Below are 20,292 nucleotides of genomic sequence, written 5' to 3' on the forward strand. Positions count from 1 at the left end.
TTACACTATAATGACCCTTAACGATACATTTGTATTTCTAAACAAATGAATAAAAAATGTAAAGTAAATTTACTATATTTGCACACACTAGTTTGGAATCATTAAGATTTTTGTTGCATGAAAATGTCTTTTATTTGGCAAGAATCAAGTGAACATCCTGTGAGGTGCTGAAAACTGTGTTTTATAATATACTGAATTAGATCAAAATAAATGTTCCATTACTGTATTTTTATCAAATAAATTAATTAAGCTTTGAACAGAATGAAACAAACAAAAAAATAAATCAGTTACATAGTGTGAGAGTATAAAATTCAATTATTAATCAAATTATTAAACCCCCTTGACCTGAAAGACATTATATAAGATACATGCATATGTATATAAAGCTGCAATAAAAAAAAAAATCATATGTTTTTTAGAAATAATTTCATGTATAATAAGGCATTAATATGTGCATAATTAGCACTGATAAATGGCTAATATTATAGTAATATGCATGAAAATAAGCAACTAATATGTGTAAAGGTGTAAAATAAAGTGCCACTCCATGTTGTATTAGAACTGTACATCCTCATAATGTGTAGTAATTTTCATTTTATATTCTGTTTCTGTATTCATTACTTTTTATTAACTTTCTATAATGGTTTACCGATTCCTTAGTTGAACTTTTTTCACTCACACACACACACACACACACACACATTTAATTACATTATTAATCAATAATTCTCTTCAGATATACACATCCAACTCATTTACGCTTATAAATGTATAAAAAAAACACTACATAAATCAGAATAAAAATACTGCTCCTCAGATATACACATCCATCATTCTGAATTCCCTGTTTTTATACTGTCTAACGTTACTCCAGCCAAGGTGGTGTCTCTGGGCCCTCCACTGTTTGATACCTTTTCGTTTTGCGATCCAATCGAGCAACGTGTCAGCAAACTTCGCGCTCAAGGAGTTTGGCAGCAGGTTGGACAACTCCAGGTCCGCACTTGAGCCGGCAAGTCAAAGCAGCCTCAATTCACACGGTGCAAACAGTCACGCTAGGCTACGCTCGCCCCGTTGGTGGGAAACATCTCCATAAAAGAGTGACACCAGGATGCTTTTTTTCCTCCTCCCGTCTCCTCCTCCTGAGCCGTGCGAGGCAGTTGCCGGGCAGGAGAGACAGAGTTTCTCTCTCATCCATACCCATGGTCCCTGCCCAGGTACGCCGGCACATCACTTTATTTTGCCTCCACACTTCAGCCTGTCTCCGCTAAAACCATCATTGACACACTGCTGTCACAATAAACCCACCCACCCAGTTTTGCTTTTCTTTTTCCTCGTCTAATCCCCCACAGCACACTCACCCAAACTCTCAAATACTCACTCCCACCGCTCATCCTCCTCTGTTTTACTTTTATTCGCTCGTTCATTTAAGCCTTGAAGCAACAAGCAATCCCTGGTTCATTTTCAAGCCGTGGTTCTCAGCTGTGGTGTAGCTTCAGGACTACATTTTATCCTTCACTTTACCAAACCTGTTTATCATGCAAAATTGAATTTCAATAGTTTAATGCTCTTGGCAGTCAATAAATGTGCACAAAATACATTGTGGCCTGCGCAAACCACGTTTATCCACATTACAAGTGAAGCTGTATTAATGTAGTCTGGGTTGGATTTAATTTTATCATGCACTAGTTTCTTCAACCAACCAAACGTGGCATTTGAGCCTATCAGAATAAATTTACTAATGATTTGTAGGTTACAATCCACCAATTGAGTGCTGTTAAATGATTCACTATTAATTACAAAATAAAAGTTTTTGATAGATGTTTGAGATATATTTAAGAAAAATGTTATATATATATATATATATATATATATATATATATATATATATATATATATATATATATATATATATATATATATATATATATATATATATATATATATATATATATATACACACACACACACACACACACACACACACACACATAATAAATACACAGAGTGCACACACATTATGTAAACGAAAACTTGTGGATGAATTATTTTACAACAATTTATTTTAATATATTTAATTGTAATTAATATTATTAATTTATTGTGAGTGTATGTCCACAAAGGAAATTTTAATTTAATTAAGTTAAAGTAAAATTAAAAAAAGAAATTAAATGAAGCATCCAAAAATTACATTAAATATAATAAATTACGCTAGACTAGAGCATCCTGAATTATTCATGATTCGTATTTTATTCCAGTGCAGAGTATTGTATTCTGTGTCTCCTGTCCACTAGATTCATGCATTAACAGGCAACTATGGAAAAAAAACTAATTGAAATGTAATCTATAGAACTATTAATGTTAATCTCTGTATATAAATAAAAAAAAAATTTTAATGGCATTATTATTTCTGCAGCGCTGCAGCTGTAATGCCATAAGTGCACTGCCATTCCATTTCAACCTGGTAATATGCAAAATAAACACAATAACCTTCTTATCAGCTATAGGGTCATCTTGTCTATTGGTTTACATGCATTGAAATACATATTCCCTTCATCGCAGTGACACAACGAGTCTGAAATACAGCAGTGCATTTCAAGCCTGAAGAATATAGATTTGGGAACACAAGATGTGACCTTACAAGACAGGTGGAGGTGTGTGATAAACATTTTAATGCAAAGAGGATATATGCATGCATTTGCATAGAGTTCTCCATCATAACATACAGTATCTATGAGGATTACAGTATATATGCTTGAATCACACACTCGGAGATATGCAGAGCTGATCCAGAGCGTGAAATCTGGAACATGCAAATCTTCAAACATGAAATATTTCCTTATCTAACACGAAAACCAACTTAGCATGGCAGTTATATCAGTGCATAAGAACGTATTTTTCAAGGATAAGCATTATTCATATGACCTTTTGAAGTACGCAGACCAATTATGCAAGAACTTCAGTGATTATAGAATATGCTGGATGTCATAACATTTGTCTGTGAAAGTGTTGTGGTTATACACATTGTTTCCACAACTGACCGGTGAATTTCCCTTTTCAAGCTCCAGGCAGAACATGTTCTCTACTGCTTTGCTTATAATAGCATTATTTTAGTTGTACTACTTTTTTTAAGCAATATTTTCTATTGTTAAAAGGGCAACAACACACTATTTGACCATATGGTGCTCCATATGTTTGTGCATCAATCAACAAACCTTCATAATCAGGGTTTTTTTTTTTTTTTTATATCTTCATCTCTTCAGCTCACTGGACTCTCATATTCCAGATTTACAGAAACAAATAAAATGTCCTCAAATTCAGATAGTGTGCATGCATGTAGCATGCATTGTTATCAATCATGCTTTGTCATGTAGGACACAGTTAATAAAAGCATCCTCTTTTTTTGTTTTTTTGCACATCACTTCTGTATAACAGCATATAAAAATCACATTAGGTTCCGCTCGCTTGTTAAATGTAATACATATCAGAGATGTTACCATATACATAAATATATTCAATCGTTCCTATTCACTGTGCTGGGACACGGTCTCTGACAATTTATTGCACGGGTCATTTGGAAACTGCAAATAGTAGTTTAATCATTTGAAATAAAAAAAAAAAAAAAAAAAAAAAACCCAACCCTCTCCCTTTCTTGTCATACTTGTCTGCATTTCCAGCCAAGACTATAAAAGCATCATGGACTTGGAAGATAATGCAGTGTGTATCTGGAGAGTTGAATCTCTTATGGATTTACCGAATTAATTTTACATGTGGCCATTGAAAAAAAAATTTAATAACACCTAAAAGGAAGATTGATCAGGCTTAATTGAAATAGCTTAATGAGGGAGTTTCATTTGAAGAAAAAAAAAGGTAGACATTTGTCCAAATCTTCAATTTTTATGCACAATAAGACACACATGCGCACCAACAGAGGGAACACCTAAACCTATCCCTTACAGGAAACTACTACTGACATTTTTAGTTTTTCAAAACATTATGTTTAAAAGCTTCTTTCCTCATGTGGACCTTAAAAAAAAAAAAAAAAAAAAAAAAAGCAAGCCCCCACAAGGTCAAATAAATACTGGTATCACACACACCCACCATTTTAAATATGTGAGACGTGGACAAAGATTGTGTATGTTACAATTCAGCTTATACAAGTTATGGTGGCTCCAGTTTACCTCCACATAATGTCAGCCATTAAATTCTGAGTAATATATATAATTCAGGCTTTGGATCCTGTGGAGAAATGTGACGGACAATAGATTGTCAGGTTCTCCGTTTCTAGTTGCTCTGTCTCCTGTCATTTGATATTTAGGACTGAGGCTACTTTATTAATTCGGTCAATTAACTAGCAGAGAATGACCTATATTTGAGCTCACTATGAAAAACTGGCATATAATAATATATACACTGCACAGTTGTTTCTTCCAAAAGTCTTGGATGTGACCCCTGTCACTGTCTCTTTTTGCATATACATAATGATGAAACAATCTTAAAAAAAAAAAATAATAATAAATCATTAATAGTAAAGATCTATGCCATAATCTACAAAAACCCACACTGTAAGGAAAATGAATGAAAAAAATAAAAAAAAACCTCATTCAAAATTGGTAATGCTGCCTTTATTTTGGTCAAATTCACCAAATCACCAATACACCATTTTCATTTAAAATAATATACTTCAAAAAAGGAATTTTCAGCAGCCATTATTCCAGTCTTCAGTGTGACATAACCATACATACAGAAAGTATCTAATTTGGTTCTAAATATATTTCTTATTGTTAGAGTTGAAAATAGTTGTGCTGCTTGTGATACTCTCATTATATAAACAAAGTTCTAAAGATTAGCCTTTATTTGAAATAGAAAAGGTTTGTTACATCATAAACATCTTGGTAACACTTTAGAATAACTTTCATTAATACATTAACAAACATTAATGCATAACAGATCATATATTTTTAAATGGCTAAAAACATTGTAAATCTGTAAAAATAAAATTGCATTTTTTTTTTTTTCATTTTTTTTTTTTTTTTTTAAAGTCCTTGATCATACGAAACGAAAAGTTAATGACATCTGAAATCATTTCAGTTTACATGAAGTAATGATCTGTTAATCATTAGGTAATGTTTCATAAGTACAAATAAACATTAACAAGCATCTCCTATTTCTAGCTATATGAATACAACAAATTGTTAAGCATTATGCACTTATTAATTTTATTAAGCATTAATATAATTTTAATGACATATTATTACAAGTTATTATACATGCTTGCATTACCAATGTGTTTACTGTCGCTTTGAAAAAATGTAATGCATCCTTGATTAATAAAAGAAATATTTTTTTCCACTAAATAAAACTAGATTGGAAACACATGGCTGTATGGGCATTAATTAACTTTTGACTGATGTTGCAAAAAAAAAAAAAAAAAAAAAAAAAAAAAAAAAACTAATTTTGCACATATTGCACCAGAAAATATGGTCATAAACAGTTGCTGACTGGCAGGAATTCATTTTAGGTTTTGCTGATTGGGTGAATTAGCTGGTCGACTAGGTCCGCAAGGCCCGTTTCCAGCCAACAATCAACACATAAATTGCACTTTTCACGTCCTTTAGTACAAACCTTTAATGGAACGCACAAACCTCTAAAGATTCCAGCATTGTTCAATAGTGAATTATGATCATTTTGGCTGTTTTGTGCCAAATCACAAAAATCACTCAAACTTACTGACAGCATCAGGTTAAAGGCTGAAAACGGCACACAAACAAAAGCACGTGCAAATTGATTATTTGGTAGGTTATCAATTAGTTTAGGTTAATGTCCACTCTTACTGTGTTTAAGAATAAGTTTTAAACTAAGGATTTAAAAAAAAAAAAAAAAAAAAAAAAGGTAGACACAACCGAGCCATGCTTTTGTTTAATGTCAAAAATATAGTGTATAGTCTGACAAAAGGTTGACCCAACACAGATCAAAAGAAACATACCTGAGTCCACATGAGGTTCTAATTTAAGCAGCCCTGCTGACCTGTTTGTGCCATTTACACAGCGGTAGGCTGGCCAAACTGGGCCATGATTATGAGACTAGCCAGGAAAGATCACGTCTTGAGTGGCACCAAAGGAAGGGTGATATCTGTAGCAGGTGGGCATGAGGACACCCTGCTGCAATCTGCCTGCGGCTGCAGTAATTGGTCTAATCACTGTTCCATCTCATATTCAACACGCATGGACTGAAATAACAAAGTTGGGAAATTAGCACAGCTAGAAAGTCATCTCATGTTCAATACGATCCCAGCTTTGCCAGAGAAGTTGGGGTAGGATATTATTTTACTAGCGTAGCGTAAAACGTAAGTGCCATTTCAGCAATAGTTGTGCCATTCATCACTGCAAGATTGTGTCTAATCTGTTTGTTACAGACAACTGTCACAAACTCATGCTGGGAATATAAAAGAGGCTCTCGTGGCACTCTGCAATAAGCCATTCTTGATAATAACGGGTGACTCTCATCAGCAATGCAATCATAAGCGGCGGTAATTAGCAGCTGTGAGAGACAGCAAATCTTAAATTAATTCCCCTGATTACCACATTGATTATTTCATTTCGTTGGTGCATGATGGCATAAGAAAACTCAAGTGAGTTATGAAAGTAGAAGAAATGCTAAAACACAATGGAGACCAAAAGGTAACAAAGAGGTTACAAGAGCCTCAATGAATACAAAGCATAAAAATAAAATAATAAAAAGTTAAAAAAATAAAGTAAAAAATCCATAAGCATAAATAGAGAGGCATTTATTGGGACTATTCAATTATAGGATAGGAAAGTGTATAAATATGTGAATTGAACTACTAATTTAGTGTGAGTGTGCACACTAAATTGTGACTGGAGCTTTAGACTGATCAAAAAAATAAGTTTAAATATTTGAAAAAAAGTGTTTTTGAGGTACTAGCTTGACAAACTGTTGAATAATCAGCCATCCTGAATTACTCTGAGTGGTGTGTGGCCAATTCCTTTCAAATTAGATCTAAAAGAAGGTGCCAAATTGCTAAAAAAGGCAGGTACTCAGGTAAGTGAAAGCTGGAAAAGTCCCTGGCAAGAACGCATCTATTTCCAAGGAAAACCAACAAGCGCTAAGGTTGGGGATGGGTTGAGGACGTCATTGATGTGGGAGGCCATCAAGGCTCTATATAGTCAGCAGCGACTTTAGAGAGTATAATCTGTTTTTCCTCACCCGTGACAAACGGGGATAAGGCTCAATATTATCTCCAAGGTCAACCTGATCCTGGCGCTGAAAAGAAGTGCCCAACCGGAGGAGCCTGACTCGCCACTATATCCCTTTCTCTTCCTTATCACCCTCTGAACACACTTGTTTAAACAAAAGCGAGATGGAACAAGCCCACATTCACTCTCCCTCATGCTCTCTTTACCACATCAGTGCTGCGACACAGATAACTTCAGTTATAACCAGCAGCAACACATTTTGACAACAATAACAATATCTTTTATGCATTCTCTTCTGTGCAAAGGTTAGATTATGCAACTATTAGAGAATTTAAAAGGCCATTGTTGGAGTTTTCTGAAAATGTACAATTAAAGGTCAAAGGTTAAAGCAATTTTCTCTACTGAAATTGAAAGAATTATTGAATGAAAGGTAACAAAAGCCTCAATTATTAGATGATAAACATACAAAAACAAGCACAACCTCAAAAGCACACAACAAGATTAATTTCCGTAACATTTCCTGTTATTACGCTCTCCATGGAACACTGACCTGTGTGCCCTCTCAGCGGATATGAGGGTCCAGGGTGACCATTCAACCTTGAATGCCCTGCTTGTCCAATACTCATCACCACAACTTCCTCCCCTGTGATCCATTACAAGGCCGGGGAGCAGAACCAGTCACTGTGATGTATTTAAACTCCACCGCACGGTCATGGACCGCTCATGGTCCCGATTGAACAGAATAGTTCTTCCCTGCATGCATCCGAGACAGTACAGTATGGCCCGGTGGCTTCCAGACTTTTCTCGGAATTGATTTTCTAGGGATTGATTGTGGTGAAGCTTTGGGCCGAGTGTGAGATTGAGGTAATCATAAATACGAGCCAGGTTGGTAAACAACCAATAGATCCCACAGAATCCAATTGATGATATTTACACAGCAATTCATTGTCAAGTTTGCCAGCACACAGATGCATGAGCTAGCTGAAAATGATTTTTATTACTCCACCGGTGTTTATATAGAACTAGGCCTTCATTCTCTCTGCCAAAAATTCTTTTCGTCACAATGGTTTGTCCCACTTCCCTCTAAATCCAGCCATCACAACTCCCAATGGAGTCAAGTCAGGAAGCCTGCCTCACTGGTTGGATGGATGTCATGGTAACCACGCCGCTAATGCTTGCTACGGTTTCCAGCTGACTGCTCTGTTGAGGGGCTTCAAGTGATGCCCCAGTGACCAGCTCTACACCTTGGGCAGTCATTCATGAGAGAAACGCCCCCCCTTTGGCATATTTCACGCCCCTCAAGCTCTGGTGGGGCTCTGAAGCTCAAAGTCACCCTAGTCATTATTCACGGATGACCTTCTCCTCTGTCGAAACTCTGAGATGGAGCACAAAAGCAATATGTACCACAAAAATGGCAAACTGATGAGAAACGCCATTGCTTGTTTTGTGACCAAAACGCAGTTCATTTTGAATTTGACATGATAAAAAAAATAAAAAATGGATTGAGAGCTACAGCAAATTTCCAGTTAATAATAGTTCAAATTTCATCACATAAACATTGCATGGTACACAAAGCGAAAGGGCCATATGGACTACTTTTATAATACTTCATGATGCCCTTTTGTTATTTTGGAGATTGACAGTCCACTCACAATTCACTTGAACTGCACCTCCTTATCTCCATTCACTCCTGCAAGTGTATACTCCCTCCTGAATGAGTGGCGCCTTGTTGTTTGTTCACTAAATCACTCTTCAAAACCTTCATCCTCTCTGCTCATTACTGGTGGAATAAGCTGTCAACCTCCACCCAAACTGCTGAAGCCATCCAAACTTTCATGGAGCAGCTGAAGGCACATTTTTTCCACAACCACTCCGCGAAGCTAGACCAATGTAAATGGGGAAAAATATGTCTCGTCTTTGTATTTCTTATCTATTTCTTTTTTCCTAATCTCGCTTTAATAAATATGGCATAGAAAATTGTGAATATGTCGGCTCTGTAATTAATTGCTTATGATTCTGCAAGTCATTTTGGATGAAAGAATCTGCTAATTGCAAACGCATGTCATTAAACTGTAGATCGCAAAGACTGAGGTTCTAACTCAATATGATATAATTACATCATTCACATAGCACAGTTGACTTTGTGCTTATGTCCCATTGACTGCCATACAATTTCCACTGTCAAGATCCAGAGAAAGTAAAAGACGTCATCTGAATTTTCCATTTGCCATCAGTGGTTCAAGTGTAATGTTATGAAGTGACCAGAATATTTTTGTATGGAAAGAAAATGAAAATACCGATTTTAATGATTTGGCACAACAAAATAGTATACAGAGTATGTTTTTTTCTGTGTCAGCAGAAACAGGAAGATGCACAGTTTTGTACAAAATCAAAATAATTTTGATTGTGTTGTGAGCAAGGAGATGGAACAAAAGCTGAACAGTGGGAGTGATGGAGGACTAGGTCCATTAGAAAATGAAGCAACAGAGCCTTCAAGCAGTGACCCCAGGCCCCACCTTCATGGCTGAAGCCATACCACTGAAGGAGTGGGCTCTGGCAGTCGTTCTGTGGAACAGCCTTTTGAGTGGACTTTGAAGGGTCTTGGACTGGAGCAGACTCTGGAGTGGTGAACGTGACAGGATGAGCACGAGGAAAAGCAGCAATGACAGGTGAAGGCAGTGGTGTGGTGGCCATGTAAATGGTCCTCTTCCACCACAACCACAGTAAATGCAGAACCACTCAGTTGCATTGCCAAATCAATGCGTGTCTAAAGTCAAATTTGGGCTGTGTAGTAGCATGACAGATTGCGGTGGCTCAGCTAAGCCTTTTCAAAAAAAAAAAAAAAAATATATATCATCAGGCAGATCTCGTCCATAAAAGTCAGATATGCCAGTTCAACAAAGTCTGCAACATAATCCTCAATAGAATGATCGCCTTGGCAAATACGCATTATTTGGACTGCTGGATACATACCTTTTCTGGATAACTCCATATAAGCTGCTGGATCCAGGTATGCCTGGTGATTCTGTAATGATTGGGGCGTGACAGTGAGATGGAGATCCCAATGCAGGTTTTAAAGAGAGCATGGCCAAACAGCCGTGGACAATAACAGCAAACAACAATGGCAGAGGCAAGGTAAAAAAAAAAAAATAAGCAATTTAGAAAATCAGGCAATCGTAAACAAAAACAATCCAGGGATCAAAACTTGGCGGAACCACGGAAAACTGAGAAACCATGGAAGAGCTATACAACTATACAACAAAGTGTGTGTGTGCTACTTTTAAAGACGTACTAATGAGAGACAGCTGTGAACTGATGAGAAACAGGTGATTGCAATTGATGATGTGTCCAGAGGATTATGGGAAGTAGAGTCCAGGATGAGTAGTAAAGGTAACAGGATAGAGGACCCTCTAGCAGAGTTCATTGGCACTCCAGCTAGAGGTCATGAAAAGTAGCAGCAGCTTAACAGATTTATATGGCCAAGAACAAAAATATTACCATTGTCATGTATAAAACTTTCTGGGGGTTTTCATGACAAAAAAAATAATCAATTAATTAAATAACCAAACCTTTGTGATAAAACAGGTTTGGAACTTTTGGTGCGACTAAAATAATGACACAATTTGGGGGCGAACAGTCTTTTTAAGAACTTTGAATACAGATGTTAGCTACATCTGTCAATAAAATAAGTCAGATAAATCAGTACTTATTTTAAGAGTTTTCTGCATGAATCATAGTAGTGTGTTTTAAAATAGCAACATATGTTATGTTTAGGATTTAAAAAATAATAATTTTTGCACACACAGAACTGCTTGATCAGCTGATTGGGCTGGGCATTATAATGAATGGTTTGGAGCAGTCATTATTTTTGCAATAAATTTCATATTTTTCTTTTATAATTAAAATCAATATTTTGCATTTAACAACACTGGGAATTGCATAATATCACTGTTATTAGTAAATATATATATATATATATATATATATTGTTAATCTAAACAAACGGCTCATTTTAATTCGAATTTTCGATTTTCAGTCCAGTGTTACCATAATGTTCCATTCCAAACAAGAACAATGTAATAATTTTGTAACTATTAACTATACATTGAGTCTCATTTGTTTCCTCTGACTGTTGGCCACATAATTTGTGGCCCTTCTATCAAGTAGCATTTTAGCATTTGGATGGGGCCGACACAAGGGAATCAGAAGGGGAGGAAAAGGCAAACACTTATAAAATGGTTTCATCCTTGATAATTACATGCAGTGAAGCGTGACTCTACAGGCAGCACCCCAGAGAAGGTTGAGGTAATCAGTCAGTCACTGCACCCTCTACTGGGGAAAAGGGGTCCGAGGTCATCGTTTCTCCTGCTAAACCTGCAGGTGCCCAATGATGTGCGTGCGTCAGTTGCTCGTGGCCCTGCCTTTGCAATGACTCAGAAACTAGATACCATGTGCTATGCATACATTTATACACATAAATTATATAAATAGTGTATTCAAATATCTGTTAGTCTGATCTCACATGTCATTCTTTAAAGGACAAGATTAAAAGTAGCACATCTTACCCCACTCTCCCCTATGATTTCATACTTGACGATTTTTGTGACAAAGCATAATAATATACCATGCGAAACTGCCTATTTTAAAAATGAAAGTGTGTAAAATCAATATTAGACTGATGGAGACTTTTCATTATTGCTTTGTCAAATTCACCTCTTATCCTTTCTAGACATCTTTTTTATTGAGCAGGACCCAGCTGTCAATCAAAGACATCACTGGGTGGACTCCAACCATGCATTTGATTTCATTTTCTACACAGCTAAAAATACAGGATCTAAAAATAGCAGGCTTGGTGATGAACGCTTTCCGCTCAAGGTGTGCAAAGCAGCTGAGGTGCAACGCGCTGACAGGACGCAGGCATATTCAGGAACCTGATATGACAAGGCATTTGGCGGGATTTAGCCGTGAGCGAACAGAACCTTCGCCGTTTGATTAACCCCCTCTTCTCCCTAGCGAGTGTTTACAGTTTGATTCTTAGACCCTTTCTTCCGTCTTTCCAAAAAGAAAAAAGGAAAATCAATATGGTGAGAGACACACTCACACATACACACGCAGACAGACTCCACTGACTCAGCAAATGAGGATCAGTTGGTCAGAGAATTATTTCCCTCCACAGCATGAAAACAAGACTATATAAAGCAACCGTTCTATCATGTGTGGACGGGAAAACGCTAAGCATGTGGAGCTAAACAAGCAGAAAGTCTATATTTTAACATCAGCAATGTCTCCTGATAATTTTTAAAATGTCAAATACAAAAAATGTAATACAAAACGGAATACACTTGCATCTCCATACAGCTCTGGTTTTCTAAAAGAAATGGACGATGCTAATGACGTAGTCTAGCTTACATGACCTTGATGTGATAAAAACAACAAATGTTATTTTTTATCTAGCCTATTTACAACTCTCTGGCAATTTCAAAGTTAGAAATATGCACCTTTTACAAAATAGCACCTTTAAGAACAAGGTGACCAGATATTGACATTTTTCTTGTGACAGTGCAGCTGTGTTATTTTGCGTCTTAGTTTTTTGCGGCAGAACTGTGGGAGAGCTGAAATATGAGATTTCAAATAAGTAGGCACGTGTGAGGAAAAATGTCTCATATTGTAGGAATCTGCCGGGAGGATAATGGAACATCTAACAACCACTAAAAAAAGGTTGCGAATGAGTGTGATACTGCTTTTTCACAGCAGATCAATAAACAATGAGTTAAAAATTTTGTAACTTACATTTTAGACACAATATTGCTAGGTCCATTTCCGCTAAAGTTAATAATTCGAAAGAAAACCACGCCAGCATCAAGCACACCCCCGAGGAACGTTTAGCAGTTGTGTTTCGTCACTGAATGAATCAGCGCTTTGAACTAATTGGTTGAGTGAATGACTTAATGACTCCTTTGGAGTGTCCAAAATCAAATACTGCTACGTTTGCACTACAGTTGAAATTGAAATGCTGAATCAATATTTTTTTTAACAATTTTTTCAGTCTATAATTGTTGACTCATCTTATGGTCACTTTCGCCCATTGTTACGTGTTCGTGTTGTGCCGTGTGTTTTTTTTTCCCCTCTACCTGTTGTTTGGCTCTTTCACTTCTTAGTTACCGGTCATTGGTTCCAGTCACCCGTCAATCTTCATCAGTGCTGACGTCACCCATTCTGCAGTCTCCAATCGGTTAAGACCACCCCAGATAAAAGAGCACGCCAGACCACCCACAAGCCCCCCCTTTTTGTTGCTGTTCCTGCCTGCTACCTTCTTTGCTATTCTTGTGTATTGTATTCATTTGGGTGTGTGTCACTTGCCCACTGTGTATGATGCCTTTTTGTTTCCTCATCCCCCATACTGTAAAACACTTGATCACGCGTTATGGGTTATGAGGCCAGAGAGAAGCGGACAGTTAAGAACGTCACGTGACATACACTACATACACTTGTATAGTACATTAGGTTAGGGGCGAGTGCCACCCCATATACTCTTGTTTTGGCCAAGTGAGTGTAGTTTAGTTAGGGCATCTCTGAATGCCCCAGCGCTGAAGACCTTCTCTTTTCATATTTTTGTTTCTAGATAGCTTAGGGGAAGCTAAGTAGCTGGAGGCTGTTTTGATTTGTTATTTTCTTTGATTTAGCACAGCCTGCATCCCTTCTTCCCGTTCCCGTCTTGTGTATCGTTCATGTAAATACTGTAAAAACTGTACACGTACATAAATTTTCCTTTTTTTGTCACCTCCAAACTATTCACTATTTAATAGTCACAAAAGAAATAAAAGCATTCACTTTTTAAATGTTACACCCCAGTACCCCTAGACCTACGCTGAGCCATAACAGCCACCGACTGGTGTAGCGATGTAACCTGCAGAAAGAGCCAGTAAAAAAATCCCAACCATTTGCCATAGAATAAAAGGACTTTATAGAATTTTATAAATTCAAGTGAAACATTTTCTGTATCTGCTAATGAATTACCTTGGTATCAAACCTGTTACTTTACACAGATGAATAATGAACAGCTGATAATGTAGGACTCTCATAAAATGAGACCTGACATCATCATCATCTTATTAAGATCCTCGGTTGCCTGCAGAATTATGTGTTATGTTGAACCTGTCCCTTCTGGCGGCAATGACCTCACTGATTAAAGCTTAATGAGTCAACAAAAGTGACAGTATTTTTTTTAAGCTTGCCTTTGCCCACCGGTAGCTGATGTTTGTTAGCTCCATATAAGTATCATGCAAGTGCTGACCCCTTGTAACCCAAACCTGTGTCTGTGTGGGGGGTTTGGGGGAATCTGAACAAATGAAGCCATGTGGCTCCAAATTAAAACTTAACCACCACTCATTGTAACCCAAGATACGTCCCATGGTTATCAACAGAGCCCAACCCTCACCTTGGGCTCGATGAAATAAATAATTCATATCATGGAACAGCAAATATGATGACAGCTTCTTAAACGCCAGGCTTTCTAGGTGCTCAATTAGCCTTTGAAGACCTTGATAGCTACACTAATTAGTAATCTGCACAGCAAAACCCATGACGGATCAGTGTCTAGTTACACACCGACAAGTCATTACAGTTCTGATTCATTTGAATAACCCAACTGACACTTATTTGGAGAGTTTTTCATCTTCATCCAACAGCATTCACGCCTGATGACCTGGCCACAAGTTGATTTTCCTCGAACAACAGGGGCCTGGAATGCCAGGCATGAAATCGGTCTGTTAAAATAGTGCATATCTGTGAAAAGCACTTCACACGTTCTCCCTGTTTCATCACCAAACACATGGTGCTTTTCAAGCATGCTGCCACGGCACAGAAGACAACCGAGAGACGGCAGACGAGAAGAATTAATAACGATCCAGCCAAATCTTCTGGCCGGGTAAGAGCAAACAAAACTGAATCTCTCCGTTATCTCTCTGTCCGTGCATGCTTTCAAACAAACAGCGAGGAGATAACTGAGATGTTTTGATAAACAGGATCTCGGTGCTTTAGACGTCCTTCATCCCATTAGCATGCTGCAAGCGGTGTGCATTTCATGCGAAACCGTGAAATTTGCAGGGGCCAGCATTAAGCTTTCTGTAGATAACATTACACGCCTTTGATCCAGCTTTGTCCCTCATCATCTACAGCTCATTCAATGGGCTTATTTACAGATGCGATCAGGCACCCCGTGGAAAGATCTGTCAGTCAGCTCTCCGGATCAATACAGCATTCCCTCCTAATGGAAAGGCTTCGTCGCTTCATTTCCAGCACTGTAAAATATTTACACCTGAAATGCCAATTAATGCATTTGTAAACAGCAATAGTCTTGACATATGGACACACTGAGAGCGTGACATCACTTCGCGAAGAATCATCCAGTGCTTATTTTAAATAGCACACACAATGACAAAGTATTAGCTGTAGATATCTTGAAGAACTATATTCAGTCCGAATACGCTGGAAGTGGACCAAACAGAGCTCATGGGGATGTGCTGGTAGACCTCGTGGCATTTCAAATCAAGCGTTCAGCAAAAACTCTGGATTATAGCATCTCGAATAACCATTTGTACCAACTTAGTTCTCAAGGTGAAAAGTAAAACCTGTGCTCATTTACCTGCCATGTCATTGAAGACCTTTGTTCGGGTGTTTAAGAGAGAGACAAAAATCACATACTTATTTATTCCCAAATTCATTACACCTTCCACTCACCCACCTTCCATTTAAAATTTGGGTCAGCCTCTTTAAATGAGCTGCGATGCCAAAATCTATTGTTAAACTGAGCACAGATGCTTGAGCTCGTTTCTCTCTCTCCATCTCTCTCTATTTATTCAGTAATTTGAGGCAGGTTTGTTGGAATTGAATTCTGTGCTACTTTCCTCCATCTTAACCGAAATAAGACATCTTTAACTGAACTGAGCTAACCTGAAATAGTGCATTACCCCGCGAACAAACACTGAGTGCGATGGAATGACATTGTACACTCACCAAATGATGTCCAGGGAACAAACGCTCTCCTCTCCCCGCTTTAAATCCGTAATTTAGCTGGATAAGAATCCTGCGTTCATGCCCTGCTGAGGTTATTTAAGGAAACGAAGTGTTCTCTGGATGTTGACACAGTGAGGGACAAGCAACGGCTGTTGAAGGAGCGAATCGCTGAGGCTCGCGCGGACGCAACGGAGGCAGAGCGCGCGGTGATGCTGCCTTTTCTCTATCTCAACCATCCCAGCCTTCATCCACACACACACACACACACACACACACACACACACACACACACACACACACACATACACACAGCTTTCGCGATAAATTCATTCACAGAGCACCATCTTCTGGCAGTATATGAACACGTTTCACACACCTGTCCTTTATTCGGCATAAATCACCTTCTTTTGTAACACATTTAATGAAGCGTATAAATTGCTAATTTAGACCGTGTTTTATGAGTTTTGGACGATTTTCTGTGCTTACTAAAATATGTATATCTTTGTTAATTTAGCATGTTGCTTACGTTCGGTGCGTTTTTGTACATTGTGCAATGCTGTTATATGTTTAAAATTTAGGCTAGCTAAATCTAAAATATTGCAAATCCGCAAAGGATTAGCTATCTACAAACAATGGACAATGCTACACAATGAAATCACAATCTATTTCGAACATTTTTCTGACAAATTTGCAATCCTGGTTATAAATTGACAACATTTGAGACATAATATGGGTGCAACTGGAGTTTCTCGGACCTCTGGCCAGTATATTGTCTAGGAACATGCCCCCAACCCCCCTCCCTCCTCCGTTCCTGCATATTTTGGTCGTGTATTTCTGCACGTGCTTTCTGTCACAAGAGACGCGGTAAACGCGCTTTATTTCCTGCGCATGCGCATCGAGCTCCTTCGAGTTCAGGTGACATCATTCTCTTGAGCTGAGCGGCGTCTTTTGTGCTCCACACCCATTAGCTTCTACATGGTTAGAAGTCTTTGTTCTTTAATGATAATAGCAAAGTCTCATAATTAATGTTAACGTGCCCCATAGCCTCACTATACACAGACAGACAAATATAAAGCTACAGTGAAAAATGTTAACTGAAGTGAAAAGCGTACCCAGTAATCTGATGACTACATCAATACAGCAACTCCACGTGGTCGCCCTGTCTTGTGGGTATTTAAAACATAGAACTTCTATCTGTATATTTACTTCTGTAAAGACTAGACGTAGTATTAAGTAGGTTATTTGCGAAGCTTCAGACTGTCAGACGAAAGCGCCATCTTTAGGTCGTTGTGGAAACACGAAGGGAAACGACGCCGGTTGTGCAACGATGATCGCCGGTCAGTGGTTCCACTGTGGATATGAATCACTTCAGTTGGACTCTGACAATGGCAAAGTTGCTAAGTGAACATATTTTGCTGAATAAACAGAACTAGACTTTGACATTATTGATGAAACAATGCAACTTCCCAGTATGGCTCTGAATAATAAAATGAGGAATAATAAATGACTTCACTCAGCTCTCCAGAGAGACGGTCAGCACAGGAACAACAACAAAAAAGGACTAAACTAGTAAAATAATCATTTTAACGGAACAGTTCACTCAAAAACAAAAACGGTATCATCATTTACCCGCCCAAACAGCTAATGGTAGCCATTGACTTCCACATTATTTTTTTCTGGCTAATGTCAACTGTTTGGTTATCCACATTTTTCAAAATATCTTAATTTCTTCATATAAGAAAGACATTTTTGGTCAACAATCCCTTTTAAAACACAAAGGTCTGAGATTTTTTTTAAATAAAATGACAGGTTATAAATCATGCATTGGTATAATCATATAATGTTTCCAAGTCATACATTCTGCCAAACACTTTGTACAACTAAATGTCAAAATCATGGAGACAACTTGACAAATATTTGCTATGAGGCAAAATGCCAAAATAACTCCTAAAAATGTTATTTTAGATTTTAATTACATTCCCAACATATTTACTGTAAGCCCTTTTTCTGTTACAAAGTCTGATGTTGTACATATGCACATTTAATACAGAAATTTACTTCTTTTATGTCTTTTAATTTACTTTCATTTTATGGTTGTTCTGCAGAAATAATCTGCAAAGAAAAACACACAAACACCAGAGTTGATTTTTTATTAAAATGTTTTTAATTATTATTTATGGACTAATCCATTACAAAATTTGGTACAAATACAGATACATCACACATTATTTGTCTTAAAATATATATATATATATATATATATATATATATATATATATATATATATATATATATATATATATATATATATATATATAAATAAATAATGTAAAATATACATAAATAAATTAAATAAATAAATAATGCTATGATACAAGCTTTCTCAGCTCGGAGTTTACAAGAATTGGTTTGGTTTCTCTTTTATCAACCTATGCTTTTTCACACTTGTCTGGGCAGGAAAGTTGCAGATTTGGTTGACAGAATTACATGCATTTCTTTTACTCTTGTGTCTGTTTGGCTGGGAATTTGAGCTGGCAGAATTTAAAAGGGCTTCAAAGAATCATAAGAGGGCATTCGTCATTCATCTGCAGCATGTGAAAGCTTTCCTTTCATGATTTAAGTAACTGCGTAATATCCCGACAGCAAAATTGTTCAGTTTATCAGAAAATGTATTGAACGATACTTTGAAATGATAAAATAGAGTAGCACAACTCAAAGTAACACTAGGTGACTACACCCGCAGCAATGTGAACTGATTCATAAACCGCAAGATATAAAAACTGTCATATGAATGAATTGCATTATCTGTATAAGGGGTTGGGTGTGTGTGTGTGTGTGTGTCCTGTATGTGAATCACAGTTGAAGGGTGTGGAAACATCTTCCTTCTTGACTTGAACTACAGAAAAAGGAAGGAAGATTGCAATGTTGCATTCAGAGAAGAGTCATTATTTTTGTGTATAAATACAGCATTATGCTTTAATTTGTGGTAAAAACCTTAAATATAATACAATATAATATAATTATGGCAACAATCAGTTATATACATGTTAATAGCCATTATGCAAAAATATTTGACCACAGAATGCCATGAATGACCAATCAGAATCGTTATTTTGTGAGATCTTACTACAGTTTTCCACAGATTCACTTTTTTACAGCTCACAAAGAACTAAAAACAAAAGTCAAAATCACCAATATAATTTCTGCAAAGTTTGCAGACATTTCCTTAAACCGTAGTATTTGCATGCTATGAATATTTGGCATGAATATCTAACGGATCCGACCATTTATGTACGACCCCAAAGAACCATCTGCACTAGTTTAGTCTGGATGTATGCGTGGCCTAAACACAATGGACATTACAAAAGGAGTGCAGTAATACTGTGGACGATAACTACAATAACTCAGAGACATTGATAAATCTACTCAGTTGTCTACATAGGAAAAAAAGTCAAGATAAAACTAAGAAAACGGCAACAAGTAACATTCAAGTCCTTCCAAGAAAAATCCAAAATAACAAATATCATTTCAGTGCACACTCTGGGGAACTGAAGACAAAATCATTTTAACGCACGGAAAGACCCACAATGGTGCATGCCATCAAATATTTGAACTGACACAGATACCACCTGTAATATGTCCCGTATGCCCCCCACGAGTGACGATTGATTGGTTTAGTGAATATCGTGGGACGTGGCTCTCTGGGTCAAACTAAAGTATGCTGCTTTTTCCATATCTGCAATTGTTCACTGATTCTTTTGAATTTGGAGGGGAAGCTTGGAAAGAATCAAACATATTTATCATCAAGTCTCGAGAGATTTTGCGAGATTTCCTGCGGTCACAGTCAGGATGTTTTGTCACACTGCGGCACACCACACACTATAGGAGCAAAGCGGTGAAATCTAGGATTTTTTGTTTTGAAAATCTTTTTTTAATCGTAAGATTAAACAAATCTTTTACTGTGCACCCAGCCTTATTGCTTGTAAACGTCAGGATATTCCCTCATAATTCCAGTTTCGAAACTGTGGTAAAGTTAGTTTGAAGTTTTACATTCATTAGACGT

The 20,292-nt window shown here is 37.1% G+C and overlaps 1 protein-coding gene across 2 annotated transcripts in view; it reads right to left on the reverse strand.

Annotated features, from left to right (window-relative positions):
- ctnnd2a (catenin (cadherin-associated protein), delta 2a) overlaps positions 1-16,466 on the reverse strand; it is a 245,003-nt gene extending 228,537 nt beyond the window's left edge. For both annotated transcript variants that reach the window (XM_043227004.1, XM_043227002.1), the window contains exon 1: positions 16,230-16,466. The gene's annotated coding sequence lies outside the window, so the exon portion shown is untranslated. The remainder of the gene's footprint in view (positions 1-16,229) is intronic.
- Between the last annotated feature and the right edge of the window lie 3,826 nt (positions 16,467-20,292).

This window comes from Puntigrus tetrazona, chromosome 24 (assembly GCF_018831695.1).
Source record: "Puntigrus tetrazona isolate hp1 chromosome 24, ASM1883169v1, whole genome shotgun sequence".
NCBI lineage: Eukaryota > Metazoa > Chordata > Actinopteri > Cypriniformes > Cyprinidae > Puntigrus > Puntigrus tetrazona.